The sequence below is a fragment of the Bos javanicus genome, chromosome 22 (assembly GCF_032452875.1).
Source record: "Bos javanicus breed banteng chromosome 22, ARS-OSU_banteng_1.0, whole genome shotgun sequence".
Lineage (NCBI taxonomy): Eukaryota > Metazoa > Chordata > Mammalia > Artiodactyla > Bovidae > Bos > Bos javanicus.
This window is the reverse complement of record NC_083889.1, coordinates 54,684,648-54,707,914: the sequence shown is the minus strand read 5'-3', so window position 1 is coordinate 54,707,914 and position 23,267 is coordinate 54,684,648. Positions and strand designations below refer to the sequence as shown.

The 23,267-nt window shown below is 50.6% G+C and overlaps 1 protein-coding gene and 1 long non-coding RNA gene across 10 annotated transcripts in view; one reads left to right on the top strand and one right to left on the bottom strand.

Annotated features, from left to right (window-relative positions):
* Positions 1–23,267, top strand: part of ATP2B2 (ATPase plasma membrane Ca2+ transporting 2) — a 380,163-nt gene that overhangs the window by 132,393 nt on the left and 224,503 nt on the right. The window lies entirely within an intron of this gene.
* LOC133235509 (uncharacterized) lies at positions 11,584–15,636 on the bottom strand. Its single transcript, XR_009732572.1, has 2 exons — positions 14,833–15,636; positions 11,584–11,841 (listed from the first exon to the last, which is right to left on the bottom strand). It is a non-coding gene; the product is annotated as an uncharacterized LOC133235509 (long non-coding RNA).

Below are 23,267 nucleotides of genomic sequence, written 5' to 3'. Positions count from 1 at the left end.
AAATTTCCCCAAAGTCTCTTGGCCAGCCCAGGGTCCCAGATTGTAAAATAGAGTCCATAGGTAAAGGCAGCCCCAGGGATTGTAAAGAGGAGTGTGTGCTGTGAACCCCAGAGGCCTGGAGTTGCTGATCCTCCCCAGGACCCTTCGTTTCTTGGGTCTTTCCTCCTCCACTGTCACCCCCAAGGGCTGAGCCTGAGTCTCTTCTTACTCAGACACTGCACAATGCTCTGAAAGGCTCAGCTTAACATTTTTCCTTGAACTCTCTCACTTTCATCATTTATTTTTTTTCTCTTTTCTTTTTTTCAGTATAGTTAATTTGGGGGCTTCCTTGGTGGCTCAGCAGTAAAGAATCCTCCTGCAAGGCAAAAGACACCAGAGATGCAGGTTTGATCCCTGGGTTGGGAAGATCTCCTGGATTGAGGGCATGACAACCTACTCTTGTATTCTTGCCTGGAGAATCCCACAGACAGAGGAGTCATAGGATCACAAAGAGTGGGACATGACTGAAGCAACTGGGCACACATGCATAGTTAATTTGCAATGTGTTCATTTCTACTCTACAGCAAAGTAATTCTGTTATATATAAAACTTCTCCATTATGGCTTTCCATTATGGTTTACTACAGAATATTGAATATAGTTCCTTAGGTATACAGTGGGACCTTGTAGTTTATCCATCCTCTATATACTAGTTTGCATCTGCTAATCCCAAACTCCCAATCCATCCCTTCCCCACCCTATCCACCCTGGCAACCGCAAGTCGGTTCTCTATGTCCATATGTCTGTTTCTGTTAAATATCATTCTTAGTTTTGTCATAAGGAATAATACAGAATAATAATCTCTATCCTTTCTTTCTCTTCCTCTTTCCAGGAGGTCAGTGTTTACGTTCTAGTTAAGTTTTGTTTCTGGTTCATGCAAATAATCCATAACAACTGAAATAAGAAAAACTGATTGTCAGGGTCGTGTTTAAAAGCATCTGTACCACTCTTTGGAAGAGGAAAGGAATCAACTCCTATTTCTACCACTTCCCTGTTGGGACCCAGGGTGATTCACTTCATCTCTCTAAGCTTATGTCCCCTCACCTAAAAAATAGGCTGCATAGTTCCCAGGGGGATGTGAGTGATGCGTGGAGCCGATTAAACTGCATCACCTGTACAGCAGGCCAGTGCCTTGCCCACGTGAGGTGCTCAGTAAAGAGCAGCTGCTGTGTCCACTGTTGGTCAGCTTTGTCACTATCACTCCCAGGTGGAGTGTGGGCTTTGGAGCCACGTAAGGATGTGATGCCCGGCTCTTTAACATCCCTGGAATGTGAGCTCAGCAGCTCCCGTCACCTCTCTGAGCCCGGGTTTCCTCATCTGGAAAAAGAGAGTTAACCGGAGGCACAGTCGAAACAGGGAGGCGCTGTGACTACCAGCATGTGGCTGTAGTTGGCCTGACTGTTGTTTCCTGCTGATGGCAAGGCTCTCTCCTCTCTATCTTCCCTGACACTGGTCAGTTGGTAGGTTCTTAGCTTGTCTGTCTGCTGTTCAAACCAAAACAAGACAGGGAAAATAGAAAACCAAGTCTACACACCTCATTCTAAATAGTGGGAACCATGCGAATGGAAGGGCTTCCCTGGTGGCTCAAATGGTAGAGACTCCACCTGCAATACAGGAGACCCGGATATGATCCCTGGGTCAGGAAGACCCCTAGGAGAAGAAAATGGCAACCCTCTCCAGTACTCTTGGCCTGGAGAATTTCATTGTCAGAGTAGCCTGGCGGGCTGCAGTCCATGGGGTTGGGAAGACTTAGACACAACTGAGTGGCTCACATGAGTGCGAATGGAAGGAGATGGTTTTAGAGTTGGGCATTCTGAGCATCACTGGAGCTACTCTTAGGGGATGTTGTCTGACCTTATCCAAGAATTCACGTGTGGTGCTCAAACTGAGCAGGAGGCAATGGCTCCAAGCCTCTTTCTCAAAAGGACATTTCTGAAGCAGAGAGTCAAAAATAGCTGCTAGTAAAATGACTGTTCAACAATCAGAGCCGAAGTGTGGGAAGCAAACTTTCCCTGAGCTCCAGCCACGTGAACCTGTGTCTGTTTAGATCTTGGAGTATTTAGGTTTTCTGTGGGAGGTTTTCCAGGAGATTTTTCTCTCTCTGAATGTCAGATATGTGGCTTCTCACAGCACAGGCCACCCAATCCCTGATCCCGCCAGGGCCTCAAAGTCCAGGCCTGCTTTCAGCAGCTCCGCTCAGCCCCACGTGTCTTTGGAATATGTGGGCAGCAGAAAGGTGGGAGCTGACTTAGCTCTGGTATCCTGGTCCAGGAATACCCCAGCCACCCTCCCAAGTCTCCCCCTTGAGGGATGAGCAGAAGCAAAGGGCTGCCCCTCATTCAGCAGCAGCTCTACCCCTGATGCTGGAAGGGCCTGCCGTGGAGTCAGGGGCATGACTTGGGCCTTGGGCCTCCCCTGGAAAGGACCAGCCCACCCTCTTGATTCTCCTTACTTCCTTGAGGGACAGAGCCTGGCTTTGGCAATAAACGATCTCTTCCCCAAGCTTTCTACTTGCCTAATTTTGGGAGTTGGTCAAACAGGAGATACTGTCTCAGCCCTTCTCAGAAAGGCTTCTCAGGAAGTCCATGCCGCCTCCATCACACCATTCCCTCCGACTCCACGACCCTCTGGGTACCAAGGACCACTCAGTGATACTCTGCCTGCACCCGGGAGCCATTCACAGTTCCCTGAGCACCTGCTAGGCGCTGTGGATAAAGCACAGTCCTGGCCTGCAGGGAGCGCCCACTGTCCTTGTTTCCATCACCATATCCCATTCCCAAGCCCAGCACATATTCCTCCTGCTTATGGTCATCATTAATAGGAGTGACAGCAATGCTGGAGCTCACATTTCTTGAGAACCTGCGCTGGCTGAAGCACCTCTGCAAAGCCCTTTGCATGAATTTTCTCATGAAAATCTCACAACTATCTTGTGAGGCAGATCTTGTTATCATCTCCATTTTATAGAAGAGAAAACAGAGACTCAGAGAAGTCACGCCTCTTGCCCAAGGCCAGGGGTGCCCTCAGATGGCCAAAGGGCTTCCCAGGTGGCTCAGTGGTAAAGAATCCCCCTGCCAATGCAGGAGATGCAAGATATGCAGGTTAGATCCCTGGGTCGGGAAGATCCCCTGGAGAAGAAAATGGCAACCCACTCCGGTATTCTTGTCTGGGAAATCCCATGGACAGGGGAGCCTGCAGGGCTGCAGTGCATGGGTTCTCAAAGAGGTGGACACAACTGAGCAACTGAGCATGCAAAGGCTGATCGCCTAAAACCCAGCTGGCGAGCCCTCTCTCAACCTGTGTCCCTCCTGTCAGTGTGAACAGAGTCAGGATCAGCAAATACAGGTTTTATTTGGCCTCCTCCCAGCACAAGAGATGTTATTATTCTGATTTAGTTATTCCAGAAACCAAGGCTTGGAGAGGCCAGTAGAATTCCCTCATGTCACCCAGGTGAGGCTTTGGTTTTAGCACTTCCAGTTGCAAAACTCCTCTTACTGTGACATATAGCCCATTCATTCCAAAAGGGCATTTAGTGCTTCTGGGCTTTGATCAGCTGTGGCTAAGATGGAGCCTCATGGGTTGCAGCGTATGCCTTGGGTCCTTGGCCCTCACCAACTCTGGCTGGTAGGAGGCACTGGCTCCAGAAGACCCGACTCTGAAAGGAAGGGGCCAGGTCTGGCTGCCAATGGCGAGCATTCGGGGTTGTCACAGTGGCCGGGCCCTGTTGGCAGTTATGAGCGAGGACAGCTATGACAAACCTGGACAGCATATTAAAAAGCAGAGGCATCACTTTGCCGACAAACGTCCATGTAGTCAAAGCTCTGGTTTTTCCAGTAATCATATACCAATATGAGAGTTGGACCATAAAGCAGGCTGAGCACTGAAGAATTGATGTTTTTGAGCTGTGATACTGGAGAACATTCTTTAGAGTCCCTTGGACTGCAAGGTGATCAAATCAGTCCTAAAGGAAATCAACCCGAAATATTCACCGAAGGACTGAAGCTAACCGCCAATACTTTGGCCACCTGATGCAAAGAGCCATCTCATTGGAAAAGACTCTGATCCTGGGAAAGACTGCAGGCAAAAGGAGAAGGGGGTGGCAGAGGTTGAGATGGTTAGATAGCATTACCAACTCAGTGGACATGAATTTGAGCAAACTCCCTCCAGAAGATGGTGAAGGACAAGGAAGCCTGGAGTGCTGCGGTCCATGGAGTCACAGAGTCAGACATGACTTAGCAACTGATCAACGACCATCAGGATGTAGCGACCCCGCTATGCACGTGGGCCTGTCCTGTGTCTGACAGTGGTTTCTCATTGAATGTTGATATTGCTGAAGATCCTGTTCGTTTGTATGTAAGCGCAGAACTGAACTCTGTGTTACGTATTGACACTTGATACATAAGGGAATTTGCAGCAAACTCACCAAGTAAATCAGGGCAAACCTGTACTTGATTTTATTTAGAACTCCACTAAGAGCTGCGTCCCCAGTTTAAAACCCAGGACCAGCAGTGTCACCTGTAGTTTTAAGATATTTTGGTGCTGATAGAATAGCCCCACAGTAGCTGCTAGTAGCTGTCACATTTCCAGTGATTCAGCGTGTGTATGTATATGTATATACATATACATATGAATTTGCCAAACATGAAGAAAAGAGTTGGCAACTCTCGGTTGAATGGTGTCTTCTCTTCCAAACCTTCATGCCCAGTAGGATCCATTGTCCGATGGCATCATCATATCTTCTGGAGCCGTCACAGCGAGGCATTGTGATGTGGACATGCACACATGATTTTCCTTTCTTTTCTCCCCTGTATTTGCAGTTGGGGCATTATAGGCCCTTTAATTACATATATTGCTAGGTCGTATTAGTTGTGAATTTGCTTTCTAGATAGTAAAAGGGGTGTTGGATCAGATGGGCCCCCAAACCACTGGCATGGTGGACAGAAACCACTGGTTATGGGTGGTGCCCTGCCCCTATTAGCATGGACCTGGGATACAAGCATGAGCGTTAGCTCTTACCCCCAGCCTCTGATGTCATCTGTTTTAACTTGGTTCAGCCATTGGACTGCAGGTGAGCAGTAGGTGTTGACAGATAACGGATGATGGGCTTTTGGATGAACCAACAGGTGGGTGGATGGATGGGCAGATGGGTGCACAGATGAAGAAGAAAGTGGACGTATGGGCGTAGTAGGTGGACAGAAAGATGAGTGGGCGGGTGGGTGGATGGATGGATGGATGGATGGATGTGTAGGCGGGTACAGAGATGAAGAAGCAAGTAGATGGATGGATGTGGTAGGTGGATGGACAGATGAGTGGGCGGGTGGGTGGATGGATAAGAGGGATAGGTGGACAGATGGGTAGACAAATGGGGGCGTGGCGGTGAGCCCACAGACAGTTAAGCAGTGAACAGATGGCCTGATGGGCAAACAGTTGGCCGATGGGTGGACAGATGCAGTGACTGGACATATACAGATGGAAGGGTGGGTGGACAGATGGGAAGATGGATGGGTAGACAGACAGGTGAGTGGGTGGTTGGGGGGAAGGACGAGTGGATGAAATGAGAGAAGGGGAAGAAAAGGCACAGAGATGTTCACTAACTTTCCCAAAGTCACACAGCTGGTCTGCAGGACTCCCAGGCAGTCTGACCTCAGATCCCATTCTCTTAATCACTGCCTTACATTTGACGAAGTCACTTGCCCAAGTTACCAGTTAGGAATGGGTTAGGCCAAGATTTTAAGCTGAGTCTGCCTGACTTATTACTACCCCGATGGGCTGAAGGCTGGAGAAGAGCACTGGAATCAATAGTGAATGTCGCAGGACACTGGACCTTGTCCTCAGGCAACCAGGGAGCTGGCAGAGAGTTTTGTGTAAGTCTGGACATTACACCATCCTTCTGAGTTTAGCAAGACAATACATCCAGCAAAGTAATGGCCAGGTTTTAGGGGAATCCACCTATGGGGAGGCTTTTGATTTGGGGGGAGGCTGTTGTAGTAACCATTGGAGGAACTGAATCAGAGATACAGCTGAGGTGGCACAGAAGCAAGAATGGATTCAGAAGGCTTCCAGAATTCCAGTTGTCAGGACCCAGTGGCTAAGCCCAAGTGAGAGGGGGGGAGCAGTAGAAATCACAGGGGTCTGTGTGACCTTGAAACTAGTCACTTCCCTTTCCCGGACCACCTACTGCCTCAAAAGTATGTATTAGTGCAATAAAGGCAGTGCTGCTGTAACAAAGAGGCCCCCCAAGTACTGCTGCTTAAGCAAGCTATTAATAGAAGCATTTTTCTAGGGCAACAGGTGGATGCTATTAGCTTGACATGGGGCTCTGCTCCATGAGGTCATGTACCAACCCAGGGCTACGTGAGCATATTGAGAATGGCTTCTGATGAGAGGGTCAGGGAAGAGCATTCCACAGTGGTGACCTAGATGATCATAAGGATTTGTTGGGAATAAAACAGGGCATGAGGGGTGCAGGCAAAGGGAGCAGGGTATGCAAAGGCCCTGAGGTGGGACCCAGTGTCATGCCCTGGGAACACTGAAGGAAGGCCAGGGTGACTGGAGCCCAAGTAGGAGATGCTGATGTGAGGAGGGAGGGTAGGGGGCCAGCAGGACGTGTGTGGAGTTTGGACGTCATCGTAACTGCAGGAGAGCCATTAAAGGACCAAAGCCTCCTGCCGTGGGATCCAGCTTCCAGAAGATTCTTCTGTTGGAGAGTGGATTGATCTTAAGGGGTGATAGTGGAGGCCAGAGGCCAGGCCAAGGGTATGACATTCATTCAGGCCAGCAGTGATGGTGGATGACCATGGCATGATGAGGAGGGTGACCATGTAAGGAGATGGGTGAGAGGTACGGTCTGCAGACAGGCTGGGGCAGGGGGCTGGCTGTGAGCCTGTGGTGGGTGGCAGGCAGCTGGTCGACCGGCCTTGGGAGCCATCTCCTGAGACTGGAGGAGGAGAAAAGAAGCATGGGGCTCACCTGGGCCCATGGGGCATTTAAGGGTCTTCTCAGCTATAAGGCCGTGGGGAGGTTCCTTTTTATTCTGAATGCATCAGGGAGTGAGCCTCAGTGAAACAGCACAAGTTGTCAGCCTCTGCCTTGGCACCTGCTGAGCCGTGTCCCTCCTCCGAGGGCAGGTCCTGGCTGTCCACAGCCGTGTCAGAAGCTTGGTGTGTCCCCACCAAGGGTCCCACAGCGCCCCACCCTGGCCTGTCTGCGACCCCTCGTTAGAGAGGTGTCCACCACATCGCGCTTTTCCCCTGGTTTGTTCAGAAGCCCAGCTGCTGCCTTTGCTTTGCTCTCATCTCATTATCCCTGGAGTTTCACCTTCTTTTTGTGAAAATTTAATTGCCTGCTGAATGTGAAAGGGCCTGGACCAGCTGTTCAGGTTTGGGAAGTGAGAGTCAAATGCACCCAGTGATCAAAGCCTTGCAAGAGGACAGCATTGTCGTTATCAGCAGTGCCTTTAAGCAGGAGCAACTTCACTCCTCCCCAGACGGAAACCAAATCGCCCAGCACGGAAACTTGAAAGGAAGAATGTTAAGCAGTTCCTGCCTGCATTTGAACTGCCTGCTGCATCTTTAAATCATTTTGCTTTGGAAATGGAATACCCAGGACTCCTGAGCTCCCCATGAGGGAACACTCACGGGATGTCACCTGTGGGTCTTGTGCCTCCTCGGAGGTTCTTCCTAATCAAGCCCAGAGTGAACCTTGAGAAGTCGATGAGGTCTGCAGATGAGCTCCAAGCTTCCAACCCGCCCCACCCGCGTCCCCCGTGTCCCCCATCCCCCGCCCTGCCACGTCTCAGAGGGCAGGACTGGAAGCCAGAGGACCCAGATGCAAACCCAGCACCCCGCTGCATGTCCTCACACTAGATCTACTCATCTATAAAATGGGCTGATAGCATCCCTGACTACCTCACCGGTGTCTGAGAGGCCTCCACAAGATGTCAAATGTGAAAGTGCTTCATGAACAGAAACGGCGGGGCCCCAGAGGTTACCAGCATTTGCGTGTGTGCATTCTCAGTCGTTGTGTCTGACTCTTTGCAACCCCCTGGACCTTAGCCCTCCAGGCTCCTTTGTCGACGGAATTATGCTAGCAAGAATACTAGAGGGGGTTGCTGTTTCCTCCTCCTCCCGACCCGGGGATAGAATCCACATCTCCTACATTGGCAGGCGGATTCTTCAACCACTGAGCCGCCAGGGAAACCCATACCTGTAGTTCTGCTTGTTACCCCTCCCAGGAATACACGCGTTTCAAAAAAATAAGGAATTCAGTGAAGCAGGTAGAGTTTCTCGGGGAAGGAAGGGGTTTCTAAAATGTTGGAAAACGAAGTAGGATTTGAAGGACAGGCATAACAGGTGTGAAGTTACCTTGAGAGCCACGCGGTATAAAAATAGCGGAGTAGGTGGCAGGAGCAGCTGGCCTCACTCCTGGGGGCTGCAGGGCCACCTTCTGTCACTCTCCTCTTTCCTCTCTTGCCCTCTCCTCTCCTGCCTCCCTTTCCTCCCCTCTCTGTTCTCCGGTCTCCCCTCACCCGTGTTTTTTACATGCTAGTTTTTAAAATTTTACTCCCTCAGTCATTTTTAAGCGTACCCTTCTGTTGTTGTCAGTCATGTCTGACTCTGCGACCCCATGAACTGCAGCATGCTAGGCTTCCCTGTCCTTCACTATCTCCTGCAGTTTGCCCAGATTCATGCCCATTGAGTCTGTGGTGCCATCCAACCATCACATCCTCTGTCGTCCCCTTCTCCTCCTGCCTTCAGTCCTTCCCAGCATCAGGGTCTTTCTCAATGAATCAGCTCTTCACATCAGGAGGCCAAAGTATTGGAGCTTCAGATTCAGCATCAGTCCTTCCAATGAATATTCAGTATTGATTTCCTTTAGGATGGACTGGTTTCATCTCCTTGCAGTCCAAGGGACTCTCAAGAGTCTTCTCCAACACCACAGTTCCGAAGCATCCATTCTTCAGCGTTCAGCCTCCTTTCTGGCCCAGCTCTCACATCCGTACATGACCACTGGAAAAACTGTTCAGCAGTGTTAAGTTTTTTCACATGCTTGTGGAACAGACCTCTAGAATCTTTTCATCTTGCAACACTCAAATTCTATACCATGAAACAGTAATTCTCACTCCTTCTTCCCCTCACCCATCTTTCTCCTTTTTTCTTCTGAGTTCCATTCTCTCTTTTTTGTTCCCAGGAAGTTAAAGCTATGTAAGTCAAGAGCCTTTTTATAGAAAGTGACTCAAACTGGCCGGTCTAAAAAGGAATTTACTGACGTGTAACTAAGGAGTCCTAGGGCAATAGGCTTCAGGTACAGCTGGATCCAGGGGGTGATACAATGTCAGCAGAACTTATTATCTTCCTCTCTCTCCATCTCTCTTTTCTGCTTCTCCCTGTTTGGGCTGCACCCTTAGGCATTCTCTCCTTCTGTGGCGGCATGGGTGGCCCCCAGCAGCTTCAGGTCAGCCATCCCAAGAGAAAAAGAGCACTCCCTGTAGCTTACAGAGTCTTAAGACTGACACTCCGGTGGCTCACAGGTCACGCACACATCCACAGACTGCTCACCAGGTGGGGACTGCAAAGCTTTGTCTGGCCCAGGCTGGGATTCACACCCATCCTGGGAGCCCCGTCAAAGTCCCACAGTCTGAGAGTCAGGAATGAGCAATTTCCTAGGGCAATCCAGGCTGCCTGACCCCGAGGAGACCCCACAGGCATCACCGTGTCAGGCAGCCCACTTCATTCTGCCGAGTAGCCGATTAGGATTCTGTCCTTCCTTGCTGGTACTGCCTTACTTCCGAATATGGGGGAAATGTCCGCGGATTACTTACTCCCTTGCCATGCTGCCTTCACAGTAGTGTCTTCAGCCAGCAGGCACCGGCCACACCCCCAGCTTCGGGGCATTCCTAGTCCTGCTGCTGGACATCTGACAGCACTTCCTCCCCAGGCACCTTGACCCTTTCACCACCGTGACCCACCCGCTGCTTCTTGTCAGGATAGCATATAAACAGCCTGAGCTTCGCACTCACGCAGATCAGGGTTCGAGTCCCTGCTCTGCCACTGACTGAGATAAATGATGGCAGGGGGAAGGATAAAAGCAGAATAATGGTGCAGAACATTGCCCTCTGATACAACACTTCTTGGGAAAGATTGAAGGCAGGAGGAGAAGGGCGCGACAGAGGATGAGATGTTGGATGGCATCACCGATTCAGTGGACGTGAATTTGAGCAAACTCCGGGAGATGGTGAAGAACAGGGATGCCTGGTGTGTTGTAGTCCATGGGGCCACAAGGAGTCGGACACGACTGAGTGACTGAACACACACATACAACATTTGTTCCAGTGACTTCTGACTGCTCGCCCTGCTCTAGATGCAGCCCTTGGTGACTGTGCCCTGTGGTACCCACCTCAGTGCCCAATCCATTCTCTTCCCTCGCTGTGAAGTTGATGCCAGGACTGGGCCCTGTCCTCTGTGAATCCTGTACCCTCCACGGCCACTCTGTGCCTCACCCTGCAGCCTGGTCTGTCCTGGAGCCCTGCCCTGGGATCTCTCTGCCATCTCCTTCCGTCAGCTCTTCTATTAGAAAGTTCTGTCTCCTTCCCTTGCATCACTGAGGCACAACCTCCCTGGGAATCCAGCCTCATCCAGGCACCCAGAGGCTGCCCTGGCTTTGAGAGACCGGGACTGAGCCTGTGGAGCATCTGTGACTTGACTTTCCTGGTCTACTTCTTAGAAATCCACGCTCCCCAAGGGTCTGCCTACCCTCCAGCATCTTAGGCCTTGGGAGTGCCTTCCCGAGGCCACAGTGGCCATCCCAGGGGCAACTCTACACGCTCACCCCTGGGTCTCAGAACAGAGACCCAGACTGGAGACTGTTTATAGATATGCTACCAAGGAATGAAGGAGGGAGGCACCCTCTGGGGCTGGGAGTAACTCATGGTGGGGCAGCAGGAATCAGGGAGCGTGAGCACCTCCCAAGCCTATCCTGGGAGAAAAAGCCAGAACTGAAATATCACACAGTCCTGGGTTCAAATCCTGACTTAACCTACCTGCTGTGTGACCTTAGGCAAAGCACATTACCTCTCTGAGGCTTAGCTTTGCACAAAAAGGGGGACAATTGTACCCACCCCAAAGGATTGCTATGACCTAATAATACTTGGAAGAGGCTCACTGAATATGAGTTTCTGATTAATAGGAAAGAATAAATAAATGGGCATAACTAAATATTTTCTGTAAAATGGTAGAAGTAATGTGATAACATGTCAGTTGTGTATATGTGTTCTGAGCACACACTACGTGGCCTCCTTGCTGTTTCTCAAACACACCAGATACATACTCTTCTCACTGGGGATTTTGCCCTTTCTGTTCCCTCTCCAGGAATGCGTCTACATGGCTCACTCTACTCCCTTTACTCTGATAGGGGCTTAAATATGTCCTTCTTAGAGAGGCCTTCCTCGGCCCCTTACCCAAAGCAGAGGGTCTCCCATCTCTCCCTGCCCCTTGCTGTGTCTCCAGGCATCATTTGCAATGACTCCCTGCCCCTGCCTGGTATATTCTGGTTTTAAATGTTTTCATGACTTTATTTATTGGCTGCCCTGGATTTGTGTTGCTGTGCACGGGCTCTCTCTAGTTGCAGCGAATGGAGGCAACTCTCTGGCTGTGGTGTGCAGGCTTCTCTTGTTGCCGAGCATGGACTCTAGGGCGCTCGGGTGTCAGTAGCTGCAGCACGTGGGCTCGGTATTTGTGGCACGCAGGCTTAGCTGCTCTCCTCCAAGGCATGTGGGATCTTCTTGGACCAGGCACTGAGCCATTGTCCCCTGCATTACAAGGTAGACTCTTAACCACTGGACCATCACAGGAGCCCCTGGTACCTTCTATTTTCACTTGGGCAGATTGTATCATGTCTGCCTCCCCCACCACTGAAAAGTCAGCTCAAGGGGGCAGGGCCTTGTTCCCCTCTGTCCTCCCAGGTCTAGAGGAGAGCTGGGCACAGGGTAGGTACTCGGTAAAGATCTGAGGTCTATCAGAGATGAATCAGACACGCCCCTGCCCTGGGGACCTCAATTTTACCCTAGGAAGCATCTAGAATGATAACCTTTCTCCTGAAAACACAGCCACTTACTGCAAGCCCGCTCCGTGCCATTGCTATGCTATACCCTTTCCATGCAGCAGTTCCTGTGCTCCTCCTGACAACCCAGTGATGGAGGTGCTGTCATTATTCCCACTGATCAGAGGAGAAACCACTCAGAAAGGAGGCGTAACTACCCTAGAACCACACAGGCAAGGCCAGGACTGGAGCCCGCAGGTGTCTGATAGCGTGCTTGAGCCCTAAACATGAAACCCACAGTACCACAGGGAAGCTGAAACCCAGCACAAAGAGTGCAGCATGACTTGCACCCTGGGATCAAGGAAGGCTGCCTGGAGGAGGGGGCATGTGAGCTGGAGCTTGATGGAAACATACGGGGCCTGTTAGGCAAAACAGAGAAAGAGGAACATCCAATGGACCCCAGTCCTGGGGTCCATTCCACCAGCATTCATTGAGTACCTTCTGTGTGCCAGGCAGAGATGAGGCTCTTCTGGGAAGGAGGCCCTGGAATTCCAAAGGCTTTAGAGCCAGTGGCTGTGGGGGACCCAGGGCAGGCCTGGGCTTGACTGAGAAAAAGGATGGAACAGGCACTGAGTGCCACCTGCATGCCAGGCATGTGCCACAGGCTTTCCCTTTGACCTTCTGCTCTGTGTTCCCTCCAGCTGATGCAGAGGAGGGCTGTGTCCATTTTCAGATGAGGAAACTGAGGCTCCGAGACTGTGGGCTGTGAGTGCTGACTCCAGGCCACCACCTCCTACACAGGAGGAAAGCGGCTCCTGCTTGTCATAAAACGGGCCACCCACCTGCCTCTGGCTGAGAGAGACAAAGGGGACGGGGTTTGAGGTCCAGGGTTCCAGTGAGACTGGTAGTAGAGAATCAGCAGAGAAGCTGCCTGGAACACAGGCCCCTCGGTGGACAGTGTCAGGAGCCTTGAGGAGGGCTGAGCACACCTGCAGGTCTCTGCGGGGAGCCGGTGAGGCATTCTGCTCACGACAAAGGTCATGAGGAAGGAGGCTCGGCATACGCAAAGGCGGGATCGAGCCCCAGGAGTCCTCCCGGATATTCTCGAGCATTTTCCCCCCAAAAACCAGAGTCTGCCTACTTTATTGTTTTGTGCTCTCACCTCTGACTTTACTAGGGGCTGTCCCCTACCACCATCTCACTCTCTCTCTGTCAAAGAGTTAACTTACAGCTCCAATTAATAAAGTTCCTGGGCAATTAGGAGTGTTTAAATCCAAACCCCTCAGATGGCTCTCTAACTCGCCTGACAAGTTTACCCGGACTCCTGCAGCTATGCATACGATTGTTTACAGTCTCCTAGCCTCCAGAGGCACGGGAAGCTTAAGATATTCAAATAGCTTAGAGCCTCTCAGAGAGTTAAAAACTGTCAGAATAAACTAGTAAAGGATTTCATTGATGAGTCAATGCTTGTTGCCAAGTTTTCACATCCCCTGAATTGTATCCTTGAATGTGTATTAATTAATAGTTGGTATATAGTAAAAAATAAGTAGTGGCCTTGGTGTTAGTAACTTTAGACCCTTAAGGTAATAAATTCTTTCCTTTGTTGTAAACCCATTACACATCCACCCTATAGGAATGCAATTTTATCTTTGGAAGATGGTGCCAAACCTTAAAATAATTACTCTTAGAGAAAATAAGTCTTTGTTGATAAGTCCTTGTCAAGAGTCATAAAATGTTAGTAGGCCTTCTGGCCAGAAGATGATGTAAATCACCTAAACCATTTGTATACGATAAATTTGCAGGAAAGAAACCTTGGTTTTTGATAAGAATCAAAGACTGCTGACTTTGCATCCCCTATTATCCTCTGTGTGTAACTTAGGGTATAAAAGCCCCTGTTAAAAATAAAGCTACGGGCCTTGTTCACCAGCGCTTGGTCTCCCCATGTCATTCTTCCCTTTAACTTCCAGCTGAGTCTCCATCTGGAGCGCGGAACCCACCACGCTTACTAATTATGCCTGGGCTTCTAAGACCCACTCGAGAAGGTGTCTAAGGTGAGGCACCTTCCGCTATTCGAGAGGGCGCCTGCGGCCTACGTCAGTGGTGCAAACTTCTTGTCTTGAAGTTTTATTGGTCTCCCGCGTAAACCAAGCTACTCAGCTTCTTTTCTCCACTGAATTTTCCTACTGAGCTATCCTCATTCTATTGTTCTCTATATCTCTAATTAGCATATAAATAGTCGCCTAGGCCGTCTCTCCTTCGAATACCCTGGATCAGCTGGGGCTGGTCCCCAGCAGGTCTCTGTCGTTATGTGTCACCTGCTTTGTGACCCTGACCAAATCACTTCATTTCTCTGGGCCTCTCATTTCCTTAACTCTAAGTTAGCTGAACCACCTCCAAAGCCCCCTTTTGGCTCAGACCTTGCGGACTTCTGTCCCTCGTGCGTAGTTTCCTGTCGGTGCTGTGACAAATTCTCACAAACCAAGTAGCTTAACATGTACCAGCTAGCTCTCTAAGTCAAGGGCTTCCCCTTTGGTTCAGCGATCAAGAATCCACATACTGATGCAGGAGATGCAAGAGATCCGGGGTCGATCCCTCCCTCCTAGGGGAGGGCATGGCAACCCACTCCAATATTCTTGCCTGGGATAGCCCATGGACAGAGGAGCCTGGTGGGCTACAGTCCATTGGGTGGCAGAGTCAGAGACAACTGAGCGACTGAGCACATCTAAGTCAGGAGTCTGATGCAAGTCTACAGGGCTAACACCAAGGGCTGTGTTCCCTTCTGCAGGCGCTCGTGGAGAATCTGAGTCCCCGCATTTTCCAGCTCCTAAAAGCGGCCATGATTCTCATGGGCCTGTCCTCGGTCTTCAGGTCAGCGATGAGCATCCTTCAGGCCAGCTGCAACCTCCACTCCCCTTTGCCGCACAACCTAACATAATCAGAGGCTCAGGGGTTAGAATACGGATGTCTTTGGGTGGCTGCTGTTCTGTACCCTACACCTGGTGAGGGTTTGGGGCCGGCTTTGGGCAGCTGTTTCTTCTTTCTGGACCTCGGCTTCCTATATTTTGAAATGGGGTGATCATTGCAACCCTCCCGTCCATATGGCTGCTTTGGGACCAAACTGAGGCAGTGTGTGTTCAGGTGGATGAGAGAGGGTCAGTCGCTGCTCATGGGTTAGGTCTCTATTCCTGTGTTGTTTCTGCTGCTCGTATCAGCTACTGATGGGTTCTCACTGGGTACCCAGCCTTCCTATGCTCTGCTCTGAGAGGCTGCAGTGCACCCCCACCCCAGAAAGCAAGCATGGTTCTGTCAACTGCTTCTGCGCCTGATAATCTCTGGCTTCTTTACAGAGAACCCCAGGAGCCCTTGGGATTTGGGAGTAGAAGAATGTTACTCAAGGATGCCTATTGACTGCTGAACAATAGCCCCCATGAGGTCATGTGGCTGCTTAGCAACTGCTCAGGCCCTTAGTAACCAGCCCAGAAGGGTTGATATTTACCCAACAGAAACTTTGGACTATATGGAGAACACCCAATTCCTTCCAGTGAGCTGCAGGTCCGAAAAGCAAGCTCCACCCATTCCTAGCTGCTCTTTTGAGAGCAGACCCGTGAGGGTACCAGGAACCCTGGGTTATACCTGGCTCCATGCCTCCTGTTGTTGTTCTTGTTCAGTCACTCAGTCGTGTCTGACTCTTTGCAACACCATGGACTGCAACACGCCAGGCCTCCCTGTCCATCACCACCTCCTGGAGTTTGCCCAAGTTCATGTCCATTGAGTCGGTGATGCCGTCCAACCGTCTCATCCTCAGCCCTCTTCTCCTTTTGCCTTCAGTCTTTCCCAGCATCAGGTTCTGGTGCCTCCTACTGGGACTCAGTTTCCCTCACAACATGGGGACCAGATGAAATGATCAGCAAACAGAGTGACCGTATGTCGTGGTTGGCCTAGAACAGTCCTGGCTTATCATGACTACTAAAAATGTCCTTTTTATTCTCAGAAGTGACCCCACCTGGAAGATCAATTTTCTGATTACCCTGAGGCCACCTCCAGCCCTTGAGTCTATTTTTCTTCCCTTCCACCCTCTGCTGCTGTCCTGAATTAATCCTGACTAGTCCAGCCAAGATTTTTTAAGGGCTCTTTCTGTGCCATACCTAGAGCTGGGACCTGGGAAGACTGAGGCAAACCAGATAGGGCCCCTGCTCGTGGGGGCTTCCAGCTCTAGGAGGAATACAGCTTACGCATCCTGCCAAAGCTAGGATTGAATCCAGAACCTTGTCGTTCTCAGCCTTGCTTGCACTCTCCCCACGAAGCTATTTTAGTAAATAATAATACTCCTTAGTATCCGGGCGGCGTTTTGCAGTCGCTAAAGCGTTTCCCTTCCGTTCCCTCAGTTAACCCTGACCTTCTCGGAGGCTGTGACTTCAAGTCCCCATTGCACAGATGTGGAGCTGGAGTCCAGGGGTCGCAGAGGGGACGGTCAGGACAGTGTCTGGGTGGCCTTGGGAAGCAATTTAACATCCGCCTCCTCACCTGTGAGGTAAAAATACCAGCTCCCGCTGCAGAGAACGTAAAACGTAAATGAGACAACACAGAAAGTCCTTTTAAAAAATGGCACCTGCCCTACACGTGCGCCTTCACCCAGAGCCGTCGTGGCCCCAGCAGTTGCATTTCCGGACGTTTCTCCCGCTCCCCACAGACACCCGTTTGGGAGTCTCGGAAAGTTTTCAGCACACTGGGACCATTCTGTTGGAATCCCAGCTCTGCCTCCAGGTGGCGGTGTGACAGGCTTTCAGCCTCAGCTTCCTCATTTGTAAAATGGGCGTAAGAATCCGTCGTCCCGAGGGTGGGCCAAGCCTTGGTAGAGCACCCAGCGCCCTGGCCATGCGTGTTCCATATTGCGCTCCCGATATGAGTGTCAGGTGGGGGGTGCTTTGGGCCCATTCCGGAGGGAGGAGCACCCCCGATGGGGCTCGCACCCCACCCCAGCCCCGCCAGCCCGGGAGCCTGGGCCACCATGTGCTTTAGGCTCTGCGTTCAGCCGCGTTGGGAGGGAGGGGCTTCTGATGGAAGCTGCTTCCTAGTGCCCCACTCACCTCGCAGGAGAGGGCAGGGCCCCCTTCCCCTTTCCTTTCCAGAGCAGCTCCACGGGAGGCAAATCTGTCCAGTTCCATACTGATGCCTAAGTGGCTTCCCAGCCACACCTTTTAACAGTACTCTGAGTCACCAGCCAGCATTGAGGCTGTGGGAAGGGTGTTCCCTTTCAGGCTGTAGGAACGCTGCACAGGATTGCTCCAGAAAGCCAGAATCAGGCCCCACGATAAATGCAGCTACCCTCCTTATGCAACTTTGTGACATTGTTCAAAAACAAGGCTAATGTTCCTTCGCTTCCATTTGCTGAGGGCCCTAGAGAGCTGGCCCGGCCCAGCCCAGACCTCATGTCTTGCTTCCTGCAGCCAGGCAGAGGCTGGCGTCCCCACCACAGTACAGGTGGGGAAACTGGGCTGTGGCTGTGGCCGCATGGCCAGGACGCTCACAGACCCAGCCCTCTGCACCAGCCCTCAAAACTCCCCCTCTACGGCCAGCTGGGTCCTTAGACAAAGCAAAACAGGTAACTATGATACGTTTTCTTCTTTTTCAAATGCAGCATAATGGTGAGCAGTTGTATCCGGTTGCTGGGTTAGAAACTGGAACTCTTGATTTCTGATAAGAAGAAAGAAAAATCTATTTCTGAATACAAGCTCACATAAAATAGAAACACGTTTTAGGGGGAATGTTTCTTTATACAAAAATTCAAAACTACTTCGTACTGCAGAGCTGGGCCCGTGGAGGATGCTCGTGGGGACTGAGCATTGAAGGGAAAGGATGTGGTATTAAGGATCATACTTTGCAGGTGGCAGCCACGGTGATGCAGGTCCTCAGAGCTGAGCTGCTGAGGCTGGCCCTCTTGCCGCATCTCTACTGTGCTGCAGTATATGGGCATCCATTCGCCTCTGCCTGGGGGGCCCAGTTGCTCAGTTGTGTCCGACTTTTTGCGACCCTATATGAACTGTAACCCTCCAGGCTCCTCTATCCATAGGACTCTCCAGGCAAGAATACTGGGGTGGGTTGCCATTTCCTCATCTAGGGGATCTTCCTGACCCAAGGATCAGACCCTCTGCTCCTGCTTCTCTTCCATCCTCAGGCGCTTTCTTTACCACTGAGCCACCTGGGAAGCCCCTCGCTTCTGCCTTGCCTGGTCCTAAAACCACACCACCTGCTTCTCTAGGGAGCTGTGTTTCCTCTTTCCCCACAGAATTCACTAACTGTTCTTCCATCGGGTATTTGACTTCCTGTCCTGTGAACTAATTAGGAGTCAGAGCTCTGCTTGGGAGCTATGAGTGGGGGTGAGGGGAGAATAGAAAGTATTTGCATAGTCACCCTGGTGACTTTGCATGTTGGCTGCCTCTGGCTGGAGTCTGCTCGATGAGACGCTGTGCTGTCTTGCTCAGTCCAGGGGGAAATAGGCAGAGATGAGAGTGAACGGGGCACTCAGGGTCCACAGGCATTCCCACCAAGCTCAGTCCTCTCTGAACCTTAAACTTGCTTGACCTGGGTCGAGAAAAGCCAGACTGCCCTTTCAGCCAACGGAGCAGCAGTCTGAGTCACATCCTGCCGGCCGCCTGGCCTGACTGGAGTTTGTGCTCTGCTCTGCATCAGGTCTTGGCCTCTCTGCCTAACAGCTTCCTTCTCTCCCAGAGCGACTGTGGACGTTTCCCCTTCCCTTTCACCATGACCTCACCCGGCATGGATTTCCTACTATTTAAAATTCTTCTGCAGTTCATTGGGTAGACTTCGGGGGTGACATTGATCCCCGCCAATTGAACAGCAGTGTGATGTTGATGCCCAGACAGTTTGAGTTCCTGGAATTAAGTCTTGCAAGGGTTTCTATAAAGTGAATTTCTGTATATCAGTACCTGGATTCTGGTTAACTTTCACTGGAGCATTTAGAATGCGTCCTGGAAGGGAGAAGATTTTAAGCCCAACAGATAAAAGATCTGCATCTCAGATTGTACCAGATCTTGGAGAAGAAAGAATCTCAGAGAAATGAGAAAAATGTGCTTTCTGAAAACAAAACAAAAATACGATTTTTAGAATTAGGACCTAATTTATTTCTGAGTTAAAGAGATTGTTATGTGGTTAAATTAATCTTGAGATGACTGAGAAAATTTAAAAAAAAAATCATCTGCAGCAAGGTAAAATGCCCTACATGCCAACTTATTCGTCAGTAAAGTGTCTTGTCACATTTCTACTATCTGCTTAGCTTTTAATTCTGAGAAGAAATTTATTGCTTTCGTGTTGGTCTCAACTTTTCAGTTGCTCTTACTATTGAAACTTCAGAGGCTCTATTCTCTGTGGCTAGTCAGCCACGAAAGACTGCCTTGGGCTGAGTTCCCCAAGACCTAGCTCGCAATAGAAGTCATTGTTATTATTATTTTCTTGAGGCTGTTAACAGACTGTGACCACATGGAAGGATACCAGAAATCATGAAATTTGGAGTCAGGACAAGCATTTATTTGCAATGCGGCCTAAAGCAGGTGACCTGACCTTTCTGACTCTTGCAGTCCCTTCCCTTAATTGCAGTATCACTGAGCAAGGTCAAGTGCCCCGCTTCATACTCCCCTGCTGTCATGCTGGCCTTTGTCCACCTCACTGAGCTATGTGATTCCCTGGTCTACCTCCTCAATCCCTCCTGGGTCCTGAGAGCTCCGTGAGGGCAGAGTCTTGTCATCTCTATGTCCCTGTGCCCAGCACAGAATCTGGCAAAGAACAGAGGGCTGGGGTTTTGGGTGGATGGGGAAAAAAAAAAAGGAAGGCAGGGGAGGGAAGGAGAGAGAGAGGAAGGAAAAGTAGGGGAAAATGCAAATTTAAACTCCTCTGGAGCTCATAGTTATTTATTTTAACCACCAACTGGCCTAAGTGATAAGACAGGCTAAGAAAACAATAGTATTACTGTCACCTATCACTGCCCAGTGTCCAGTGCTGATTTCACCATCATCTTATAGCTGACCCATAGTGAGCACCTATACAGACACATGTGCGTGCTTACTCTCCCAACAAGCCTGGTGGCTTAGATAGTAAAGAATCCACCTGCATCACAGGAGAACTGAGTTCAATGCCTGGGTGGGGAAGAACCTTTGGAGAAGAAAATGACCACCCATTCCAGTAGCCATGGACAGAGGAGCCTGGTGGGCTACAGTCCACAGGGTCACAAAGCGTCAGACACAACTTTCACCATAATCCTCCATTAGACAACAAAGCAGAGGTCAGGAGAGGTCGAATCACTTGCCCGTGTCACGCAGCTGGCACGTTTGGGACCTTGGCTTGAGCCCAGGCCCCCAGAACTCCAGAGCTGCTGCACTTCACTGGTGTACCCTCAGCACCCAGTCTAGGACGTGACAAATGAAAGATGGAGTGAGTGAGTGAATGTCCTTCCATCGCCATTCTCTCACTAGATCTTCAGTCTCACTCTTAGTTCTTTCTTCCTGGCATGTGTGGTGATTAGAACAAAACATCTGAGGCTACACAGTACTGGATTCAGACATGAGCTTTCCACATCACTCTAGGAAAATCACCACTGTCCGAGTGCCCATCTCTAGATTACCCTCACGGCCTCCTCTCCTCAAATGATTATCCCACTGTCCCCTGAGGCTGGATCTTCGTCTGAGAAGCCCCCATCAGCCCGACTCCACCAAGGGTCAGAGGAGGGAAGGCAGGAGGGCTTACCACATCCCCTGCCTTCCGGCTTTCAGCTGAAGACCAAAGACCCTCTCAGTGTGCCCCTTGTCCACCTCAGTCCGACCCCTGTGAGGCTGCGAGTGTCATCTCTGAGATTACCACATTATTATCGTGGTTGTTGATGTTGGTAGGAATGGCGTGACCTTGGGCCAGCCGGTCCCTCTCTCTAAGAATCCTCTCTCCTCCCTGCTGGCTGCTGTCGACCCCAAAGGACCAGGAATGGGCAGGCAGCGTCTGGAAGGCCTGCAGCCATAGAATATGACCTTGTCAAGCCTGAGAAGAATCAAATGACCCAACCTCTTGTAGTGGGGAAACCGAGACTCAGTGGCGGGCAGAGGGCTTGCCCGAGGATACCCAGCCTCAGTGGTGGTCAGCATTGACCGTGGAATGCTGATACACAGCCCACAGCTCTCCCCCCACCATCTGCTGAGGACTGTGCCTGCCCTGGCCCCTCTGCCACCTACCCTGCCCCAAGGCCCTCTCCCCTCCCTGGCTCCCAGCCAGGGCATCTCACTGTTCAGTTCTGACCGTGCCGTGGGAGCGTGCCCTCTCTGCAGCAAGCCAGTATTCCTGCTGCAGAGTTGGTGCGGCAGATGGCACAGCAGAACTGAGCGTCGGTTTATTTTTGATTCGAAGAGGACATTGCACAAGTGCACAGTGCTCGCTGGTAGGGGTGGTGGGTCTGGAGCGTGGGGAGCAGAATCTACCAGCATTGAGAGCCACGCACGCAGCCTGGGTTCAAATCCCGGCTCGGCCACCTTTTGCTGTGTGCCCTCAGATACGCAGTCTTCCCTCTGAGAGCCTCCACCTCCCCACTTGTCAAACAGATCAGTGAGGCTCAGAGGCCGTCCCTCATCAATGTCATGGGTTTCATCGATGGGGGAGATGCACACGTGGAGAAGGACTTTGGGGGCTGGTTTCCATCTCTAGGGAGGGGACATGATGGGAAAGTGGAGGCCCGCCTTTGGGACCTGGAGCTGAGCCGTCCCAGGTATTGGCCCCATATAGGGGTGGGGTGGGCCAGTGGCTGGGGCAGAGCCAGGAAAACCTGGGGACCTGGTCCTTCCTCTGTTCCCTGTAGGTGACTCTTGACAAAGGAACAGGGTAGGGTGGGCCCAGGGAAGGAAGGATCAGACTGAAGTGGGCAAGGGGTACCTAGAAGGTCTTTGGTCTTCAGTGGGGAGGCTGAAGACTAGGAGGGAGGGGATGTGATGAGGCCTCCTGCTCTCCCTCCTCTGCCCCTTGGTGGAGTCAGGCTGACGGGGGCTTCTCAGACTAATAAGCTTCAGCCTCAGGAGACAGTGGGATAATCATTTGAGGGGAGGGGGCTGTGAGGGAGCTGCAGAATGGGTAAGCCCATTAGTCTGGGCAAGACCCTCTTCCTGACTGACGTATGTGCAAGCTTACAGGGATTGCAAACTGGGATCTGCTGCATTTTAACCGCTGGACCTCCAGGGAAGTCACTAGAATAAGTTCTCAAGAAGCAAAATGACTGAGTAAGAAGCTGAACATGTTTTCCTCCACGTATGTTTACTAAAGAAAACAGGGAAACAGAGACATTTCATAGAAGAACCAAAATCTTAAGCCCCACAGTGTTGATGTTTGAGAAATAGTACATCTTTAAACATTATTATTTCTTTTCTAGGTGATAAACATAATAAATTGCTTGTTGTAGGTCATAAAAATCAAGATCTTATTTTATTTCTGTTCCCTACTCTGCATGTTTCACTTCAAGTTATTAAGCTATTTTCCTGGGCCATTAAAAAGTATTTGGAAATGTGATTTTTCCTTGATAGACGCATAATATTCTGACCAACGACTTCCCAGTAACTTACGTAACTAACCTTCTAGATTAGAAATTTAGATTGTGTCCAGATTATTGCCATGATTTAAAAAGAAAAACACCATGATCAGCATCGATATGGTTGAAATATTTTTGCATTTCCAAGTACTTCCATTAGAGTAAGCTCTTTTTTATTTTTATTTTTTAATTTTTCGGTTGTGCTGAGTCTTTCTTACCACAGACGGGTTTTCTCTAGTTGCAGTGAGCAGACTACCCTGTCTAGTTGCAGTGTGCGGGCTTCTCACTGCAGTGGCTTCTCTTGCTGTAGAGCACAGGCTCTGGGCCCACAGGCTTCAGTGGTTATGGCATATGGGCTTAGTTGCCCCAAGGCATGTGGAATCTTCCCAGACCAGGGATCGAACCTGGGTCTCCTATGTTAGCTGCTGCTGCTGCTGCTGAGTCGCTTCAGTCGTGTCCGACTCTGTGCAACCCCATAGACGGCAGCCCATCAGGCTCCCCTGTCCCTGGGACTCTGCAGGCAAGAACACTGGAATGGGTTGCCATTTTCTTCTCCAATGCGTGAAAGTGAAAAGTGAAAGTGAAGTCGCTCAGTCATATCTGACTCTTAGCAACCCCCTGGTCTG